Source organism: Lissotriton helveticus, chromosome 12 (genome assembly GCF_964261635.1).
Source record: "Lissotriton helveticus chromosome 12, aLisHel1.1, whole genome shotgun sequence".
In the NCBI taxonomy this organism is placed as follows: Eukaryota; Metazoa; Chordata; class Amphibia; order Caudata; family Salamandridae; genus Lissotriton; species Lissotriton helveticus.
In genome coordinates, this window is record NC_136073.1 from 568,364,496 (window position 1) to 568,384,961 (window position 20,466).

The window sequence follows — 20,466 nt, forward strand, 5'->3', positions numbered from 1 at the left end:
AAATAATGTTGAAAGAATTAACATATTGTGACATGTTAACACTACTGCCATTGAATACAAAACTTGTGGTTAACGCCTTACATGTGATAATTACGAATTTGCCAATATTATGCAATGTAATATACAAGTTAAGCTTATGCAAGCTACATTCCAATATGGCCGCCACTATAACCGACATTACTCAATGTGTAGTAAGACGTCATCTATTGTCATGAACCTATGTAAAAACTTCCTGTATGCCGGAATACTCTGTGTGATCAAGTCAGTTTCTTTGACGAAACGCGTCACGGCGAAATAAAATACTTGGGTACTACTCTGAGTGCGAGTGCTTCTGTAAGAAGGATTGGTGGATATATAATTTACCGGGGGACCTGCCCAGTTTAACTCGCCACTCGTCTATGGGACACGGGCCTCGGCAACAGGATCGAGTGTGGAAATACAATTTTGAGAGGTCCAACGGCCGGCCGCCAAGTTGCCATTTCCAGTAAATTACCAACACACAAAGGGGCGAAGCAGATTTCGAGAACGACACGGGAGGTAAGTTTCTCTTTTTCCCACAGGGGGAGCGCGGGATAGAGTGGGGTGGGATAGCGTTTGGAAGCAGGCACGCTCCCTCCCTGTATATCTCGTTGCTTTAGGAGACACGGTCCCCCGCCTGGAACTTTCTACATGGAGTAATCTAATTGAAGTATAATCTATTTGGAGTTAGATATACGAAAGGATTGTCAAACTCCAGACGCATTTATTACTGGCTTTGTGATTGTGGATGCGAAGCTTTGTAGAAATCTACATAACCCCAAGAAGTGTATATTCTATCCACTGACTATATTTAGGCGGCAACGAGAACCTCCAATTGCTAGGAGGGGAGTAGTACCCGAGTAAATATGACCACGAGGACATACTGCAGTAATTGAAAAACAAAACGGTGCAGAACTGTACTTTTGATCCAAGATCAATCTAATAATATGAATACAGAAGCAGAACGTAGGGCGGCAGCAGTGACACTGCTAGCCCGCACGCCAGGTACTGGAGGTAACAAATCAAAACCGACAAATAACATGGACACCTCTCTTAACGCCAAGCTAAGACGATTGGAAAAACCGAAAAAGAGCGAAACATCCAAATGGTGGGAAGCCATCTCGCTACAAGACAATGTGGACAAATCTATGGTACCACGAGGACTTCGTATTTATATCATGCCCTCATATGAATCAAAAAAAACCCGCATGCTACAAGATTGGCAAGAAAATTCCGACAACAATTCAAGGAATATGTTAAATATACTCATTAAATACGCATGGGAAGATAGAGAGGGTATCTTGTTAGAAATAAGTGCTTTGGAAGATGAATTGTCCAAAATGGATGACCAAGAAACTATCAACAAATCTATTGCAGACATGAAAACAAAATTACTACAGCATGAGGAAGATATAAAATTATGCAAGCAAAGAAAGCTCCATAGAGACTGCGTGGATTACGAGTCTAGCCGTATTCTTACATATAGCCCAAAATATGACTATCTTTATGACAACTTACCACAAGAAATGAATAACCAAGCAGAAGATGGCACACCAGAAAAAGAGAAAGAAAAAGAAAATCAAACAACGGAAAACAGTGGATCAGACACTGATGTCTCAATCTCTACAGTTAGTTCCAGATCTGAACGACCCATAACAACAAAAGTGGTGAATTTTTTAGACGAGTTCAGAGTCCAGAGGAGAGGACGTCAAATACCAAGAACAGTCACACAATCTCCCCCAAGAAGAGGGAGAACAGCACGAGGTTGTGGCCGTGGAAGAGGTAGAGAGAGGGGAGGAGTAAACAGAGAAGAAAACGAAGAAAGCAAAGGGAATCAAAAAACAAACAAAAAGGAGCCTATGGGAAACAAGAAACGTGGCTCAAAAGGAAAACAATAATGGATCCAGATATGGTAAATAAAACCATTGTAAACTTAAGTAGTAAAGAACTTACATTGACAGAAAAAAGTACTCTTTGTCTAGGTTTAACATTTTGTCCCACGGAAATGTTCAATTATGCAGATACTCGTATTGATCTCTATATATTCACGAGGAAATGCAAATTAAAAAAATGGCATGCTCTTTACAAACATAACCAGAACAATCAGTTGAGTGAAGAATGCCAAAATGAACAGGTTTCTATTGATCTAAATATCGCAGATGCTGAACTCCTAAGAGACATACAAGGTATGGCCTTAGGTGTTGAAGCAGAAGAAATTGATGAGGACGGTGAATGGGACTTTGGTATACCAACTGAATCTATAAAAAGAACAAAATTCAAACCTAAATCTGTTTTCTTTCCCAACCTCCCCCATGACAACATAGATACCTTTCAAGAGGTAGTAACTCAATCCTTATTAAAATTAAAGCATAAAAGGAAGACAAAACAACATTTCCAGTACAATTTGTCCAAAACACAAAAAATATTTCTGAAAGAACTAGCTAGTGATCCGAATATTATCATCCGCCCTGCAGATAAGGGAGGTAATATTGTGTTATGGGACACCAAGATGTATATTGCAGAAGCCCAGAGACAATTGAGTGATCATAAGTTCTATGAAAAAACAAGTGCAGAAGTGTACAACACCAGCATCCTTGATAGTTGGACAAAACTAAAAGAATGGAAAGATAAGGGATATATAACATGGGAAGAATATTGTTATCTCAAACGTGATTACCCAAAGTTGTCTAGCCTTTACCTTGTACCCAAGATCCACAAGAATGCCACTGTACCACCAGGGAGACCTATTATTTCTTCGATAGGTAGTACCCTGGAACATGTTTCGAAATATGTCGATCATTTTTTACGTGAGCATGTAACGAATTTGCCCTCACATGTGAGAGATAGTAAGGATTTCCTTATAAAACTCAAAGAAATCCAATGGGAAAACACAGATCTCATGCTTACATTAGATGTCAACTCATTATACACGATTATTGACCACACACAAGGGATTGCAGCGTGCAATCACTACCTTAAGAATAGACCTATAAGATACATGGAACATACTAAAATGATACTCGAAATGATACATCTATGTCTCACGAACAATATTTTTATGTTCGATGGGACTATTTACAGACAGACCCTTGGCACGGCTATGGGCACATGTTTTGCCCCTAGTTTTGCTAACCTGTTCCTGGGCAAGTGGGAGGAGGATCTTAGAACTGACCCCACCCTTACTGCATCTTTTGGCAAAGTCAAACTTTGGCTTCGCTACATTGATGACTTGTTTTTAATTTGGACTGACACAGAGGAAACAGCCATGGAATTTGTCAATAAACTCAACTCAAATGAATTCAATATCAATTTGACTAGCAAAATGAGTAGAACAGCTATTGAGTTTCTAGATCTTCTAATAGAACCCAAAGAGGTAGTCTAGAAACCAGCTTGTTTCGCAAACTGACTGCAGGGAACACCGTACTTCATGCTCTCAGTAGCTACCCGGATACTCTCAAGTGGAGTATCCCATACGGTGAGCTATTGAGAGCAAGAAGGAACTGTAGTACTGAACCTGCCTTTGCAATTGAAAAAGAGAACATGTTACAAAGATTTAAAGAAAGAGGGTATCCAGCATGGGTTCTCCAAAAGGCAGTTAACAAGGTGAATCTCATTGATCGTGCTAAAATCTTGACCAATGTAGATTAAACTGATACGAACACTGACGAAACAAGTAGAGTTATTCTTACCTACAATGAGAACTCAGGGCAAATACAGAAGATATTGGCCAACAAATGGGAGATACTCACCAGTGATCCTATAATTGGTCAATCTTTTCAACATAGACCCAAGATAACATACAGGAAAGGGCATAACCTTAGAGACATTCTAGTCCGGAATGATATAACATCGAAAGGGACACCCAACGATCTGAACTTAAAAGGTTTCTATCCATGTGGCCACTGTAAGGCTTGTCAAAACAGCAGCTCCAGGAAGACAGTGGCCGTTCCCGGGTATAGCAAACCTAAGAACATTGAACAATTCTTAACTTGTAGCACTGTATATTGTGCCTATGTTTTATTCTGTCCGTGTAAATTATGGTACGTAGGGAGCACGGTGTGCATGGCCAAAAAGAGAGTTCTTGAGCACATGCGTGCTATCAACAAACGTGATCCCAACTACCCTATTGCAAGACACTTTGAACTTTTTCATTCATCCAACAATAAGCTGTTAGGCTTTTTTGTGATTGAACAAGTACATACTGGTCCAAGAGGAGGAAACAGAACGTTACTCCTAAGGAAACGTGAATCAAGATGGATTATGGAACTTGAGACGAAATGTCCAAAAGGCCACAACTTGGATGAGGAATTGAGTACCCATCTGTATAATGAATAATGATGAGTTTAGAACAGTAATTTAACAGATGTGATTTGTACTCTCCAGCACAACCATGTTGGATGTTCGCATTAGCAGGTACAATACTGGAGAACATACCAGTGATAATCAATGGACATTATCTGTTTTTGCTTTGTGTTCAGGAAAAAACTAGTATTTATACGTAAAATGATGAAAAAATTATATATGTAATAGATGTTACTATATTCTTTTAATCTAAACACTATTGGTAATTTTGTATTCCTTCTTTTTCTTACACAGGAGGATAGAAAAGACACTTGGTTTACCCTACATCTTTTCTTCCCCATATCTCTTGGGTCTTCACGCTAAGATAAGATTTATTCTTCACTATTTTTCTTCTTATTTTCTCTTGGACTGCACTGCACTTTTCTATGTTTTGACATTCAAGTTGTGCACTTTATGCGTTCTCTGGTCTAAGGAAGTCACATAGGATATTCATACCAATCTTCTACAGTAAATATGTCATTGTACCAGTAATATGATGAAAATTGTCCATGATGCAAGGACTAGTATCTAGGGCTACATATTGGTACACATATGAGTTTTGTCAACCCAAGCACATGTTATAAAGGCACTAAGCCGGATATAGTAACACAAACAATATAATATCTCACTATGAGAAATACGTGTGGTGTCAATACATAAGTACATAGGAGTGAGGCACTTTGCTAGGTAGAATAATTGATACAACCTCTCACTAGGAGGAACACAGTTGATATTACCATACAAGGACATAGGATTGTCTGTTGGTCTCAATAAAGTTTGTTGAGGTGAAACAATTGCTGTACAAAGCACCAATATACGGCGATATAGTGTAAGACGCATTATACACACTACGGCACCCTAGTGATATTCAGTGGGGAAAGGCATTATCGACGAAACTTTATAACAATGTATATATGTGACAAAATTTTGAAATAATGTTGAAAGAATTAACATACTGTGACATGTTAACACTACTGCCATTGAATACAAAACTTGTGGTTAACACCTTACATGTGATAATTACGAATTTGCCAATATTATGCCATGTAATATACAAGTTAAGCTTATGCAAGCTACATTCCAATATGGCCGTCAGTATAACCGACATTACTCAATGTGTAGTAAGACGTCATCTATTGTCATGAACCTATGTAAAGACTTCCTGTATGCCGGAATACTCTGTGTGATCAAGTCAGTTTCTTTGACGAAACGCGTCACGGCGAAATAAAATACTTGGGTACTACTCTGAGTGCGAGTGCTTCTGTAAGAAGAATTGGTGGATATATAATTGACCGGGGGACCTGCCCGGTTTAACACGCCACTCGTCTATGGGACAAGGGCCTCGGCAACAGGATCGAGTGTGGAAATATATATATATATATATATATATATATATATATCTGCAATACCTTGCAGCGCTCCACCATTCCAGTGAAATAACAAGGCATGGACCTTCTTTGCAGTATACCGTTTATTGCCCAACAAACAGCTCAGCCATGACGCGTTTCGGCCGTCCCTGCGGCCTTGGTCACATATATATATATATAGTGAATGATGACTTATAATTTAAAAAAATGTTACCAATAAAATAACATATAAGTAGATTCAAGTTTGTAACATTTTCAACACAAATGATTTTGTAAGGGTTGTGGGTGGGGACATCACTGTTTAATTTAAATTAAAAAAAGAATAGTGATTACGTTAAAATGTAATATGATAAGTTTGGCATGCTGATGTGTTGCCTCTTATTACTGCGCTGGTCCTAAATGAACAGGAGTTAGGAAAATGTTTTTTAACCTAAAAGTACATAATATTTTTTTTTTATTTAAAATTAACTTTCCTAAAATTCCTCGTTACTTTCTAAATGCTGATCTCAGTCCGGGTGTTAGAGATCTTCACAAACAAGCAGTCATAAATTCAGTCATAACAGTGGGGTGGCGACTTGGAAGTCTACATCCAGGTGTATATCTACATATAGAAATGGTGAATTCCATCCATTATTAGAGTTATACCTAGGTGTAGGTGTAGATCTACATGGGAGGGTGTCTACACATGCAAACTTATCTTTGGGAATAGGGTCGTAATTTCCTTGGAAAGCGCACAGATAGTGGTATGGCTAGTCTTCAGATATTCATGGCAACAACTCCTTGTTTAGTGTTGCAGGATTTTGGTTTGTCCATCTGATAAAATTAAACAAAATATGGAGTACATTTGTTAAAAAAAATGAAAATATATTCGAATTTTTCCTTATATCTTCAGGTTGCAATTTAATATTCATGTAGGGCTTAATGTGCCGTGGAATAAACATATACTTTGTATGAATGCACACACAGACCAAAGAGGTACATATTTAAAAACATAATACTTATTTAAAAAAAGGTTCTAAAACAGTAATGTGCAAGCACCCCAGCAGTGAGAGGGTCATTCTTGGCGTTGGAAAACACCCAAATTCCAACTAGGGGCCGCATTACACACGTGGCGCATTTTCCTTCATTGCACCAGGCGCAACTTCAAAAAGGTGTGCCCGGCGCAATGAAGGAAAGTGCACTGCATTGTGGGGAATGCGCTGCCCCCAGGGTAGCTGCGAACTCATGCTGCCCTGGGGGGGCAGGGCATTCAAGTGAAAAATTGAGCGGCTGCTTTGATGCCGCTCCCTGTTTTCACTGTGCAGGTGGCAATCCACCTGCACTTTCAAAGGAAATTAGATATCCCCTTGGAGGCGGGTGCAGTTACTGAAGGGGGTGACTAGGGGGTCCTTGGGACCCCCTTTTACCCCATTAGAGGGCTGCCATCAGGGGGCACACTGAGAGTCATTCACCTTTGAGGTCTTATTTGCCTATGCGATCACGTCGGTAATACGGGGCAGAGGCAAAGGAATTTCCTCATTTGCATGGGGCACGCCCCCATGCAAATAAGGGGAAGCCCCCTTCAGATAGTGGTGGCACTTTATGTGCACCAGCGCTATCAGTATCACAGAAGGGGACGCACTAGCGTCTGCGGCCCCTTCTGTAATGGGAAAAATCCTTTACACTGTGATGCATTTAGAATGCTGCCATTACAACGCAAGCGTTACATCGACTTGCACTGGAGGGCGCTATAAGCTAAGGAATAGTAAGATCTACTATTCCAACACCTTCCCTACTGTACTTAGACTGGTGTTGGAATAGTAAATCTTACTACTCCTAAGTCCAGCGCCCTCCAGTGCATGTCGTTGTAACGACTTGCGTTGTAAAAACTGCGATGTTACATACCGCGATCATTTTGATCGCGTTGTAACATCACTTATTCTTCTGTAATACCAGAGTGCCACAGGGGTGCTCTAAGTGGGTGCCTTATGGGAATTCTGGCTCCATATTCCCTTATATATACATTTCAAGACGAGTGTGAATCATACAATTCAGGACCAGTATTTAGGTGTTGCCACTTTCACATGTACCAGCCGGCAAATCCTCAACCCTGGGCTGAGCTGCTTCCTGTCACTGTTGTATATCGGAATACTGTTGCCTAGATATCGTGTAACGCAAATATCATGGCCTAAATGTCGTTACAAAAATACCACTTCTTTGGGTGTAGATTTCCTGCTAACAAGTTAAATGGGGCGATAGTTTTTTAAGCGGGGGTTCCAAAGATTTAAATCCTTTGAAAAGACAAAGCTATATTCCTACCTGGGAGCAAGAGTAACCTATATCTATCTATATATATATCTATATCTATATATATATATATCTATATCTATATATATATATATATAGATATATATATATATAGATATATATATATATATATATATATATATATAGGTAGATATAGTTAGAACCTAGTTTCCATAGGAAATCCGCAACATTCTATTGGGAATAACTTTGGCGCCGGTTGACGAATCTTCGCGAATTTCTCAAAGAAGATGGCCCGCTCTGCTCCGCTCCTTCCCTGAAAGTTTTGGGGGGATTCGTCAAGTGGGGGCTGAGAAAAAAGGGGGGTCCCAAAACGTGTTTTCCCCATGTCATTTTCCATAGGACCTTTAGACACGGCTACAGCCCGAACGGCTGAATGGAATTACAAGAAATTTGGCAAAATGGTAGAGTCTGAGTCGCAGATCACGCTTTTACTTAAATGGTTTAAATCCCTCCAGTAGTTCCTGAGAAAATCAAAAGAGAAAAAATATATATATCTATAAGCGCGCACCGTACGCGTACCGTACGCGTACTGTACGCGTACGGTGCGTGTACCTCCGCGTGCACAAGCTGCATGCTGATTGGCTGCCACTGTCTGTCAACACTCCAAAACAGAAATTGTTGGCAGCCATCTTGTGCCTCGATAGACTGAGGCACAAGAAAGCAGAAAAACAAACGTGTAGAACTCAAAAAGGGGGCAGGGTAGAAGCACCCTGACCCCCTAGGCCTGCTCAGGTGGTCCCACAAGGACCCCCAAGGCCCAAAAAATGTTTTTTAAAAACCCGGTCTGTTTTTTTTCAAATTACCCCCCGGGTACCGTACGCGCAACCCGCGATTTTTGAAATATAATATTAATTTTTTTGGGGCCTTGGGGGTCCTTGTGGGACCCCCTGAGCAGGCCTAGGGGGTCAGGGTGCTTCTACCCTGCCCCCTTTTTGAGTTCTAAACCTTTCCGAGCACGAGCTGCATGCTCATTGACTTTCAACACTTCAAACCAGGAAGTGTTGGCAGCCATCTTGTGCTCGGTAGACCGAGGCACAAGAAATCAGAAAAACAAACATGTATAACACAAAAAGGGGGCAGGGTAGAAACACCCTTACCCGCTAGGCCTGCCCAGGTGGTCCCACAAGGACCCCCAAGGCCAAAAAAATGTTTTTTAAAAACCCAGTCTGTTTTTTTTCAAATTACCCCCCGGGGGACCAAATCGCGGGGGCATAGTGATAAAGAAGTGTGGGGGGGCCCCAATCCCCCCCCACACTGCCCCGGGGACCGCCGCCCCCGGGGCAATGCAACGCAGCCCCCTGGCGTTGCAGAGAGGTGTAAAAAAGGGTGTGGCCTCATTACACCTCTCTGCAATGCAGCCCCCTGGCGCATACTGGAGGTTCCAGGTGGGCTAGTTGGCCCCCAGGGACCCCTAGTATGCAAGGGGAATTAGTTTCCCTTCTGGAAACGCACCAGGGGGCTGCGTTGCAGAGAGGTGTAAAAAGGGGCATAGCCTCATTACACCTCTCTGCAATGCAGCCCTCTGGCGCATAGTGGAGGTTCCAGGTGGGCTAGTTGGCCCCCAGGGACCCCTAGTATGCAAGGGGAATTAGTTCCCCCTCTGCAAACGCGCCCGGGGGCTGCGCTGCAGAGAGGTGTAAAAAAGGGTGTAGCCTCATTACACCTCTCTGCAATGCAGCCCCCTGGTGCATACTGGAGGTTCCTGGTGGGCTAGTTGGCCCCCAGAGACCTCCAGTATGCAAGGGGAATTAGTTCCCCCTCTGCAAACACGCCACGGGGCTGCGTTGCAGAGAGGTGTAAAAACATTTTTTTTTCAATTTATATTAAAAATATGTAATGTAATTTAAAAAATAAAATATCTAAAAATAAATAATTTAAAATAATGTAGTAAATCAGTATATAAAATATAACAATTAATACATTTAAAGATTAACATTTACCAAACCATTGAAATTCACTGAAAAAAAACATAGGTTTCAGCCACGTTATAGTTAGGAATTACCATTTAAAAAACCTTTGAAATTCACTGAAAAAACCATAGGTTTCAGCCACGTTATAGTTAGGAATTAGCATTTTAAAAATCCATGTGACGATACACCTCATCATACACTAGTATAACCTTTCATCACTCACTGTAAAATACAGAGTACCATATTTAAATCCATTGACACACCAATACAAGTTTCTAAAAATCCACTCAGTGATTCCTAGATCTATACACACATCTATTCACTTACCTACAGATTCACTCATACATGCAGTCAATGATCAATAGAACACTATCAAATATACTTAAACACCTATATCGACATTACACACCAGCACACATCCTATTCACTTATAAAGTCATCCTATTCACTTATGCAAACAATGGATCATACTTACATTTACTTAGCTATACACTTATACAAACACCACTTTATCTATTCATATAGATAGTAAATTATACTTAGTGTGTTATAAAATCACTATTACAAGTATACAGTTATCAATACAGTCATGCATACAATCACTGAGTCTTACGTATACTTATTTATAAACAACAACTGACAAATACATTGCCTTTTATTTTTCTACTTTGTTGGACATGTACCATTAAGCGAGATATTTGCTCATCACCACACCCATAAAGATATTCACTCACCGAAACAACTGTTATAACATGTAGTCTTAACGTCATATACCTACTAAATCAACTATTCACACATCTTTGGGCAGTCACACACCTCCCACCGAACCACACACACATTCACTCTCCCATACAAATACTCAGTTAACTAATCAATAACTAATATAGACTTTCAAATAGCTAATAACCAACTGGAGAAGTAGTTTTTACAACAACTGACAAAGTGATACAGATATTCACACAGTTTAATCACTATCCAATATATTTAGAGAGATACTTTAAATTAGTCAAGTAAACAGTCAATCACACTGCTACTAAATCCTCCATCCAGATATTTATATTTATATATCCACTCATTCTTCAATGCAAATTGCCATATATATATAATACATATTTAAATAACAAAGCAAACCACATTCACTGGATGATGTCATCAGTGATGTCATTTGAGATGTCATCAGTGATGTCACTGACCATGTCATGAATGATGTAATATGTGACATCATCAGCAGTGGATTGCGGGTGCGCGAGATATAGTTAGTACAACTAATTATATCGGAGGAATTTCATTGGTTTTGTATGAGTGAAATGTCCAGCTAACTATAACACCCCTAAAATCTAGTTTCTTAGTGAATTTCTAAGGTTTTTTAAATGCTAATTCCCAACTATATCAGGCCTGAAACCTATGGCTTTTTCAGTGAATATATATATATATATATATATATATATATATATATATATATATATATATATATATATATATATATATATATATATATATATCCACGGATTCCTCTTCAACTCAGGAAAAAGGATGACAAGCCACACCACCAGGTACCGGAAAGATTGTTTATTTCAGGGCATAAAATATATATATATATATATCGACATCCGCGGCTCCCTACAATGTCGATTCATGTCGCAGTTACTGGCTCATTAGAGCAAAGATGCAATTAAGGTGAGAACAATTGTTATTCTATAATCACGTGTGTGATTTAACAAGAAGACCCACTACAAAAAAATCATTTAATGAGGAGATACACAATCCAATAAAAAAGTGCTCAATGATCCATGGAGAGACGCGTTTTATATGTACACGGTTCTCATGACGTTGTAAATGAAACCTAGGTGCAGAATTGCGACTAATCTCAGGTAAGCATACACTGCAACAAGAGACGTTCAAAAACTCTGACTCCATGCAATTGGAAACCCTCATCTGTTCGGCCTTGCGGCTAAATATATGCGTTTTATTCAACAGCCCAGTACAGGGTTACTGCCGGCGTTTGTTATTTTATGCAGATTTGCAGAGTGCACTGTGACCCTGGAGGGATCTGACGCTGAACAAACTTTCAACCCCTCTGTGTGTGTCGATAAGTCTCCTCAAGACAGAGGAGCACGCAGTCAGAGGAATACTCTTGCGTTTCTACTCCACGACCGAGAAATCAGGAAATGGGCTAATAATGAAAAAAACATGGCAATTTCAAAGTGTTAAAAAAATTATTGCACGGAAAAAAAGCTTTGCATGCAAAAACGGTAGAGTGTTACATACACAAAGTTACGCAGGGGAAATGTGCAAACTGTCCCTTTCAAGCTCAAACACATGTCATTCATCCCAGTGAACCAAAAATCACCAGTCTTTACATTAAAAAAAACATGACTGACCAAACACCATGGCAGCAGAGCACCATTACTTCCGTCGATGAGAAATCCCAGAACTGGATGATGCCACGCGCGCCCAGAATTCAGAGAGCACGAGGAGGCCGCAAAGTGGCGGGCATGCCATTATTCATATCTATTTTCAATAAAAAATTACAGAAATAAAAAAAAGTGGCGGGCATGCACGATACAGAAGGTTGGTCACAAAAGATGACATCATCTATCAAATTCTGGTGTTGAAGGCTGTGCTTATAAAAGTCACAGCATAAACATACACACTATTAACCATATATCGTTTCCAAGCTGGACCGCGTCTTACGCCATCGCCCAAGAAAGGCCACAGCGATGGCATGAAGTCCGATTGATCTACAATTCGATTGATTTACACTTTATATAACGTAAATGTTACTTTAAGGTGGAAAAAGTTGGATAGAGTGAAGAAGAAACCAGCAATGCTGCCTAAACCTGACATTCGGGCACATTACTGTGTAATTAACAGACCGTGACATGACAGCATGCCCGGCGCCTGGCCCTTTAAGCTGGCCTGCTGAGGGTGAACCTTGGGAGGAGGGAACGGTGACAGGCTGTGTCACTCACAGAGGCTGGTCAGGAAGCCGTCCCAGTCACCAGCCAGCACCAAACTGTGACGCGACAGGCCTTTGCCCAGCCTTGTGTGGTCTCCACGCGGGAACAAACAGGCCGTGTGAGGGAGTCGGCGCTGATAGCGCGTGCGCTGCTTGAGATAAGGAACAGATACAGTTTAGTTTAGATGTAGTTTGAGGTGAAAGGTCGAAGGTCTGGAGATAGTAGCCTGCAGATAAGCAGATTTCCCTGAGCGAGACAACAGGGAGGGGAATCCCATATCGGGGGGGGGGGGGGGGGGGGGGGGGGGTTTCACGTTATTGTTGTCCAGGCACAGAGCCAGGGGCGATATTCTCAGGGTAAAACACATTTTTTTCACAGTATTTCTGAATAGTATCGTATCCTTAATTTATTTGTTTTTGCGGGATTTTGCACCAAGTACAACTCATTTGTTCACACTTAAACATATGAGTGTATTATGTATTTAAAAAGTGACCGCACGCGCTTTGAATGATTGTAGTTTTGAAATAATGTGTACGTGTGATGGCCTAACGCTCCTCCAGGTGCTTTGCAGTACTCTGCCTCTGTTAAAAGTCCTGTGTTTCCAATGCAAAGCCGGTGGGCCTAATGCACCCAGAATAAAGGGCCGCCTGTCAGTGCTTGGGAGGTAAAATACATGCCTAATCAGGGGGTACTGTTATGTTAACTGTGCCCCTCTCCATCAGGCTGACTTGGACCCAGGGGCCCCTCCAGGACCATTAGAAGTTACAGGCTGTTGGGACTAAAAAAGTCCTCAGCATGATAATGGACGTGTACCCCTGCCCTGACCACCCAACTGTACTGTTGTCTGGATTCCTAATGCTGGTTTTTGTTGTCTGGGGTAAACGCTAATCATATGTGTGGGCCATGACATAGATCTGTCTTATGGATTGTGTCTTGTTAGACAGGGAGGGGCGCCCAAAGCGCTTCCGTCATAGTGGTGGAAGGTTGCTGCCTTCATCAGGAGTTAAGTAACAAAAGCGCTGAGGTGGCACTTTGGCATACATCAGTTAGACGTAAAGTGCTGCGTAGTGCAAGAGAGCTGCCTCTGCACTGGTTGTATGAATGCCTGGCATGGGTGCAGTATAGGGATAGAGCAGTGCTGTGCTGTGCAGTGCATGCATGGTGAGCACATGTACAGGGGAGTAGCTAGCCTTTCTGCCACCCATCGGCCGCATGTGAGAGCGGGAAGGGAGTGCTCCCAATTCCCACACTGGCTGCAGGTAAGAGCAGGGAGGGAGGCCGCCCCCCCCAAAACTCATGGCACCTGGAGCAGACCGCCCTCCCCCTCCCTTGCTATGCCACTGCACATGTACTGGGTGTATGCGTACTTGTAAAGGGTACTTTGCATGAAAGATGTAGTGTTGCGCAGCGCGCACATGGTGAATGTGAGTGCTGGTTGCATGTGTGCCTTTAAGTGGCAGTACAGAAAGGCTACAGTGCTGAGCAGTGCATCCAAATTGAATGTGTGAGCTGAGTGAATGTGTGTTTGTGATGGCACAACACATGGCGGTAACAGTGATGGACAGTGTGTGCGCTGTGTACATTCACTGTGTGCAAGTGTGCTTGTAATGGTACATTACATGGAGGACCCAGGGTTCCATTTTGGGAAGCCCAGGCCTGCCTGGTGAAGACATGAGGAGGAGAAGAATCCCCCCAGACAGATTTGTGTGTTGCTGTATTCCTGTGAGCTGGGTAGGGCACACTAGAGAGAGAGAGCAAGGCTCCCCAGTACACTTCAAAGAGTGTGCTTTAATTCAGTGAAAGACCATAAGGAAGGGACCAGGACACATCTTCGGAAGGAGAAGGGGCTGATAAGAGAATCCTAAAGAGTGTGGCTGGGAGCCCGAGATTAAATTTCTGATGCACATATCGGTGTGTCTGACATCCAAGTATGAACGCTAGTCACTCCCTTGGCCAGTGTTGTCAGATTATTAGTTTCAGAGTCTCTCCTGCTGTGACAGACAGGTTTTCAAGAGAAAGAGAAGTGTCTACTTCAAAAGAAGAAGAATCCCAACATACATCTTCAAAGATCCAGAACCTAAATCACATTTGGTGTCTAATAATGGACTATAAGAAGGGGTGGATGAGGCTCCAAAAATTGTCATCTACCAAGCAGCCAGACGGACTGTGTGAGGAGGGAAAGCTCTGCAAGACTTCAGCCTGTGACCAGGACTGGGCGCTAAGGCCTGCTAGTCTCCCTGCTGGGTGATGTGACACCACCCAGGAAACCATGACAACCAGCTCTGGAGCCTGGCGCACCACTGCCTGTCAGGTTGCCAAGACCAGTGTGCCCTGTGAGGAATAGGGGAGCATTGGAGGGAGTGAGGCCCAAAGGAGAGCCCTATTGAGTGGACTTCCGGTTCGAGGTATGAGGAGACAGCTGCTGCACCAATCGGGTCGTTGACTATGTGCAGACCTGAGTCGTCGACTCCCGTATACCAGGAGAGGGTAGCCTTGAAGATAGCGTGTAAAGATGGCAGTGTGGTATGGGCAGAAGCGTGTATGGCCCTGTAGCAGCGACCCTGTATGTCAGGAGGGGCCGCCATGGAAAAGGCTACCTAATGGAGAAGGGGCAACACCTGTGTGACATCATAGCAGTGACCCTGAGTGCCGGGAGGGCCACTGTGGTAAGGCCTGCTGTGTAGTAAGGGCCAAAGCCTTGTGTGGCAGTGGCATGGCAGCCCTGTATGCCAAGAGGGGCTACCGTGAATATTTGTGCTGTGTGGATCGGGCAAGAGCCCGCAAACTGTGAGTAGCATTGACCCATAGGTCAGAAGGAGCAATGAGGACTGCATCCGACCTGACCACATTGATCGAGTGAGGATGCAGTGGAAGTATTGTCACCTCAAAGTGATCGAGCTCAAGAGCATCAGAATCAATCCCCCCCCCCCCCTTTGGGAGCGTGGACACTTACCCTGCAGGACGAGAATGAAAGCACCTCTGATCTCTACCAGAGCACAACTGCAACCACATCTACCGGGTCTCTAAGGAGTTGTGGGGGGGAATTGCCAGCGCAGTTGAGACTGCCGCGAGGGGCCATCCCAGCTCCAAACGATTTCTACATGCGCATGATCTGATACAGAAATGTCCGAGATGGTGACAGTGTCCAGCGTTCGTAACAGAGAGTGGGTGAAGGAGAGGTGGTCAATTATAGAATAAGATGTGTGCATGTGCGAATAGAATGAATGTTCGCGAGCGTCTGGGTACCTGTCCCTCCAAGCATCCATCAGTCCTATATCTGCAATATCTTTTTTGGCACTGCCGATATCGCACCCATGCCCTAGAAGGAAGTGAGGGCGTGGTCCATCTGTGGATCCCACACCAGGTTCAAACCGCCACCCATAATATTACCTTTCACGGAGGCTAACTGTTCTAGCTGCAGGTCTCTGAGGAAAAGGTTTTGCGCCTGATTGGGGGCATAAACATTTAATAACGTAAGGAGGCGAGTGCCCCGTTGCGTGGTGAGTCTCACGTAGCGACAATTAGTATCCCGTACCGTCTGGGTGCAGAATCCTGCCTTGCACAGGATGGACATTCCGGCTGGCCTAGTGGATGCATATGTGCTACAGTGGTGGGGGTATTTCTGGTGGTGCATACGTGTACTGTCACCCTTTAGAAGTTGAGTCTCCTGGAGGAAAATAACGTTGGGGTCATGAACGAGGAGATTATGCCATATTTGGTTCCTCTTGTTATGGGAGTTCAATCCCTCACGTTAAGTGAGCGTAACTTCGTTGTCGGAGAGTGGTCATTGTGCAGGAAAGAGGAATCAGAAGCGGTGGCAGCAGCCCTATGTGGGTGGGAATGTTGAGGGAGAGCAGAGGCACTGCCCAATATAATAGAACCTCCCTCAGGGGTATGTGCCTGTGTTGTGGACTCTGGGAATGGGGGAACCTTGAAAGAAGGCAGGAAAGGCAAAGACCATTAGACAGCTAGTGGGTGGACACTTGGGCAGTGCAGGGGCACTCCTTTGAATATTAATCTACCTGAAACATTAAAAAATGGTAAAAGAACTACTAACCACATGGGCGAATTTTACAAACTCGCGGTCCGCGAATTTACGAAATTGCGAATTTGCGAACTCGCGATCCGCAAAATTCGCGAATTCGTGCGAATCTACGAATTTTCTGTTTTTGCCAGTTCGCGAGGGTTTTGTACAATATCGGGAACGCGAACTTACTTATGTGGTCGCAACGGTCGCGACCATGTTGTTTCTACGTGTCCAGCCTGTTAGCGACCCTGTGGTTCATCGCGGCCACCCTCCGGTTCATCACTGCCACCCTTTGGTTCTTCAATGCCACCCTCTGGATCATCACTGTCCCCCTCTGGTTTGCCACTGCCACCCTCTGGATCATCACTGTCCCCCTCTGGTTCATCACTGCCACCCTCTGGTTGATCACTGCCATCCTCTGGTTCATCCCTGCCACCCTCTGGTTCATCACTGCCACCCTCTCGTTTGCCACTGCCACCCTCTGGATCATCACTGCCCCCCTCTGGTTTATCACAGCACCCTCTGGTTCATCCCTGCCACCCTATGGTTCATCACTGCCACCCTCAGGTTTGCCACTGCCACCCTCTGGATCATCACTGTCCCCCTCTGGTTCATCACTGCCACCCTCTGGTTGATCACTGCCATCCTCTGGTTCATCCCTGCCACCCTCTGGTTCATCACTGCCACCCTCTCGTTTGCCACTGCCACCCTCTGGATCATCACTGCCCCCCTCTGGTTTATCACAGCACCCTCTGGTTCATCCCTGCCACCCTATGGTTCATCACTGCCACCCTCAGGTTTGCCACTGCCACCCTCTGGATCATCACTGTCCCCCTCTGGTTCAAGGCTGCCACCCTCTGGTTGATCACTGCCATCCTCTGGTTTATCCCTGCCACCCTCTGGTTAATCACTGCCACCCTCTCGTTTGCCACTGCCACCCTCTGGATCATCACTGTCCCCCTCTGGTTTATCACAGCACCCTCTGGTTCATCACTGCCACCCTCTGGTTCATCCCTGCCACCCTCTGGTTTGCCACTGCCATCCTCTGGATCATCACTGTCCCCCTCTGGTTCAAGGCTACCACCCTCTGGTTGATCACTGCCATCCTCTGGTTCATCCCTGCCACCCTCTGGTTCATCACTGCCACCCTCTCGTTTGCCACTGCCACCCTCTGGATCATCACTGTCCCCCTCTGGTTTATCACAGCACCCTTTGGTTCATGACTGCCACCCTCTGGTTCATCACTGCCACCCTCAGGTTTGCCACTGCCACCCTCTGGATCATCACTGTCCCCCTCTGGTTCAAGGCTGCCACCCTCTGGTTGATCACTGCCATCCTCTGGTTCATCACTGCCACCCTCTGGTTAATCACTGCCCCCCTCTCGTTTGCCACTGCCACCTTCTGGATCATCACTGTCCCCCTCTGGTTTATCACAGCACCCTCTGGTTCATCACTGCCACCCTCTGGTTCATCCCTGCCACCCTCTGGTTCATCACTGCCCCCCTCTCATTTGCCACTGCCACCCTCTGGATCATCACTGTCCCCCTCTGGTTTATCACAGCACCCTCTGGTTCATCCCTGCCACCCTCTGGTTCATCACTGCCACCCTCTGGTTTGCTACTGCCATCCTCTGGATCATCACTGTCCCCCTCTGGTTCAAGGCTACCACCCTCTGGTTGATCACTGCCATCCTCTGGTTCATCCCTGCCACCCTCTGGTTCATCACTGCCACCCTCTCGCTTGCCACTGCCACCCTCTGGATCATCACTGTCCCCCTCTGGTTTATCACAGCACCCTCTGGTTCATCCCTGCCACCCTCTGGTTCATCACTGCCACCCTCTGGTTTGCCACTGCCATCCTCTGGATCATCACTGTCCCCCTCTGGTTCAAGGCTACCACCCTCTGGTTGATCACTGCCATCCTCTGGTTCATCCCTGCCACCCTCTGGTTCATCACTGCCACCCTCTCGTTTGCCACTGCCACCCTCTGGATCATCACTGTCCCCCTCTGGTTTATCACAGCACCCTCTGGTTCATCACTGCCACCCTCTGGTTCATCCCTGCCACCCTCTGGTTCATCACTGCCACCCTCTCGTTTGCCACTGCCACCCTCTGGATCATCACTGTCCCCCTCCGGTTTATCACAGCACTCTCTGGTTCATCCCTGCCACCCTCTGGTTCATCACTGCCACCCTCTGGTTTGCCACTGCCACCCTCTGGATCATCACTGTCCCCCTCTGGTTCAAGGCTGCCACCCTCTGGTTGATCACTGCCATCCTCTGGTTCATCCCTGCCACCCTCTGGTTCATCACTGCCACCCTCTCGCTTGCCACTGCCACCCTCTGGATCATCACTGTCCCCCTCTGGTTTATCACAGCACCCTCTGGTTCATCACTGCCACCCTCTGGTTGATCACTGCCACCCTCTGGTTCATCAATGCCACCCTCTGGTTGATTGCTGCCATCCTCTGGTTCCTCCCTGCCACCCTTTGGTTCATCACTGCCACCCTCTGGTTTGCCACTGCCACCCTCTGGATCAGCACTGTCCCCCTCTGGTTCAAGGCTGCCACCCTCTGGTTCATCACTGCCACCCTCTGGTTTGCCACTGCCATCCTCTTGTTCACCACTCTAGATTATGGGGGGAAAGCAAAGCACACCTTCCCAGCCTCAACTGAGATGATTTAATTTGGGGCTGGTTAATGTGTCACTGAATTTGTGCTTCAAGTCTGGCACCTGCTTCCTTAGCTGTAAGACCTTCCTGTTGCAGTGATTTTTTTTACAGGAGCAATGTGCCATACTTGTAACTATTCTCTGACCCTGCTTTGAGGGTCAGAGCAGGGTCAAAGAATAGTTGAAAGTAGGCAACTGAACTCTGGAGGGGCCCCTCAGGAAGCACTACAGGGAATGGTTACAAATTAGTTTGAACTTTTGCACCTGCTAAGTGCTTTCAGTTTTCCAAAATTTGTTTTTCTTCCCTTTCACGAGATTTGCGAGACGCGAAATCGAACTTGCAATCCGCAAATTCGTGCGAATTTGCTGATTTCTCTTTTTTTTGGCATGTTCGGGCGGTTTTCGTTTTTTTTGCGTGTTCGCGCGTTTTTTTGCTTCTTTGCGGCCCGCTTGCAGCGCACCGACTCCGAGGTTGCCCATGAGGTCATGTACGGGTGCGGCCATCTTGTTTGCGTGACGTGTTTCCGTTTCCGGCCGCTTGTTGCGAGTTTGCGTCGTATGCGGCGCGCGATTACGTATTCGTGAGCGTTTTTGCGTGCTCGCGGGGGAAATATTGCGCAAACTTACCCACGCGGTCCTCTATGGGCGCGGCCATCTTGTTTTTCATTCACTGCTATGGTTTTGGGCATGCTACCTCTCTATCCACCTTACATCTTTGCAATCCTATGTTTTTCTGAACTTTTTTTGTTTTTTTTGCCTATTATCTCTCTCTTCAATTTCCTACATCTATATTTTGTGTTTTTTTTACTTTTTGTTACTTTATTACCTACTTTATTTCTTTTGCTCTCTCTCTTATTTTTTTTCACAC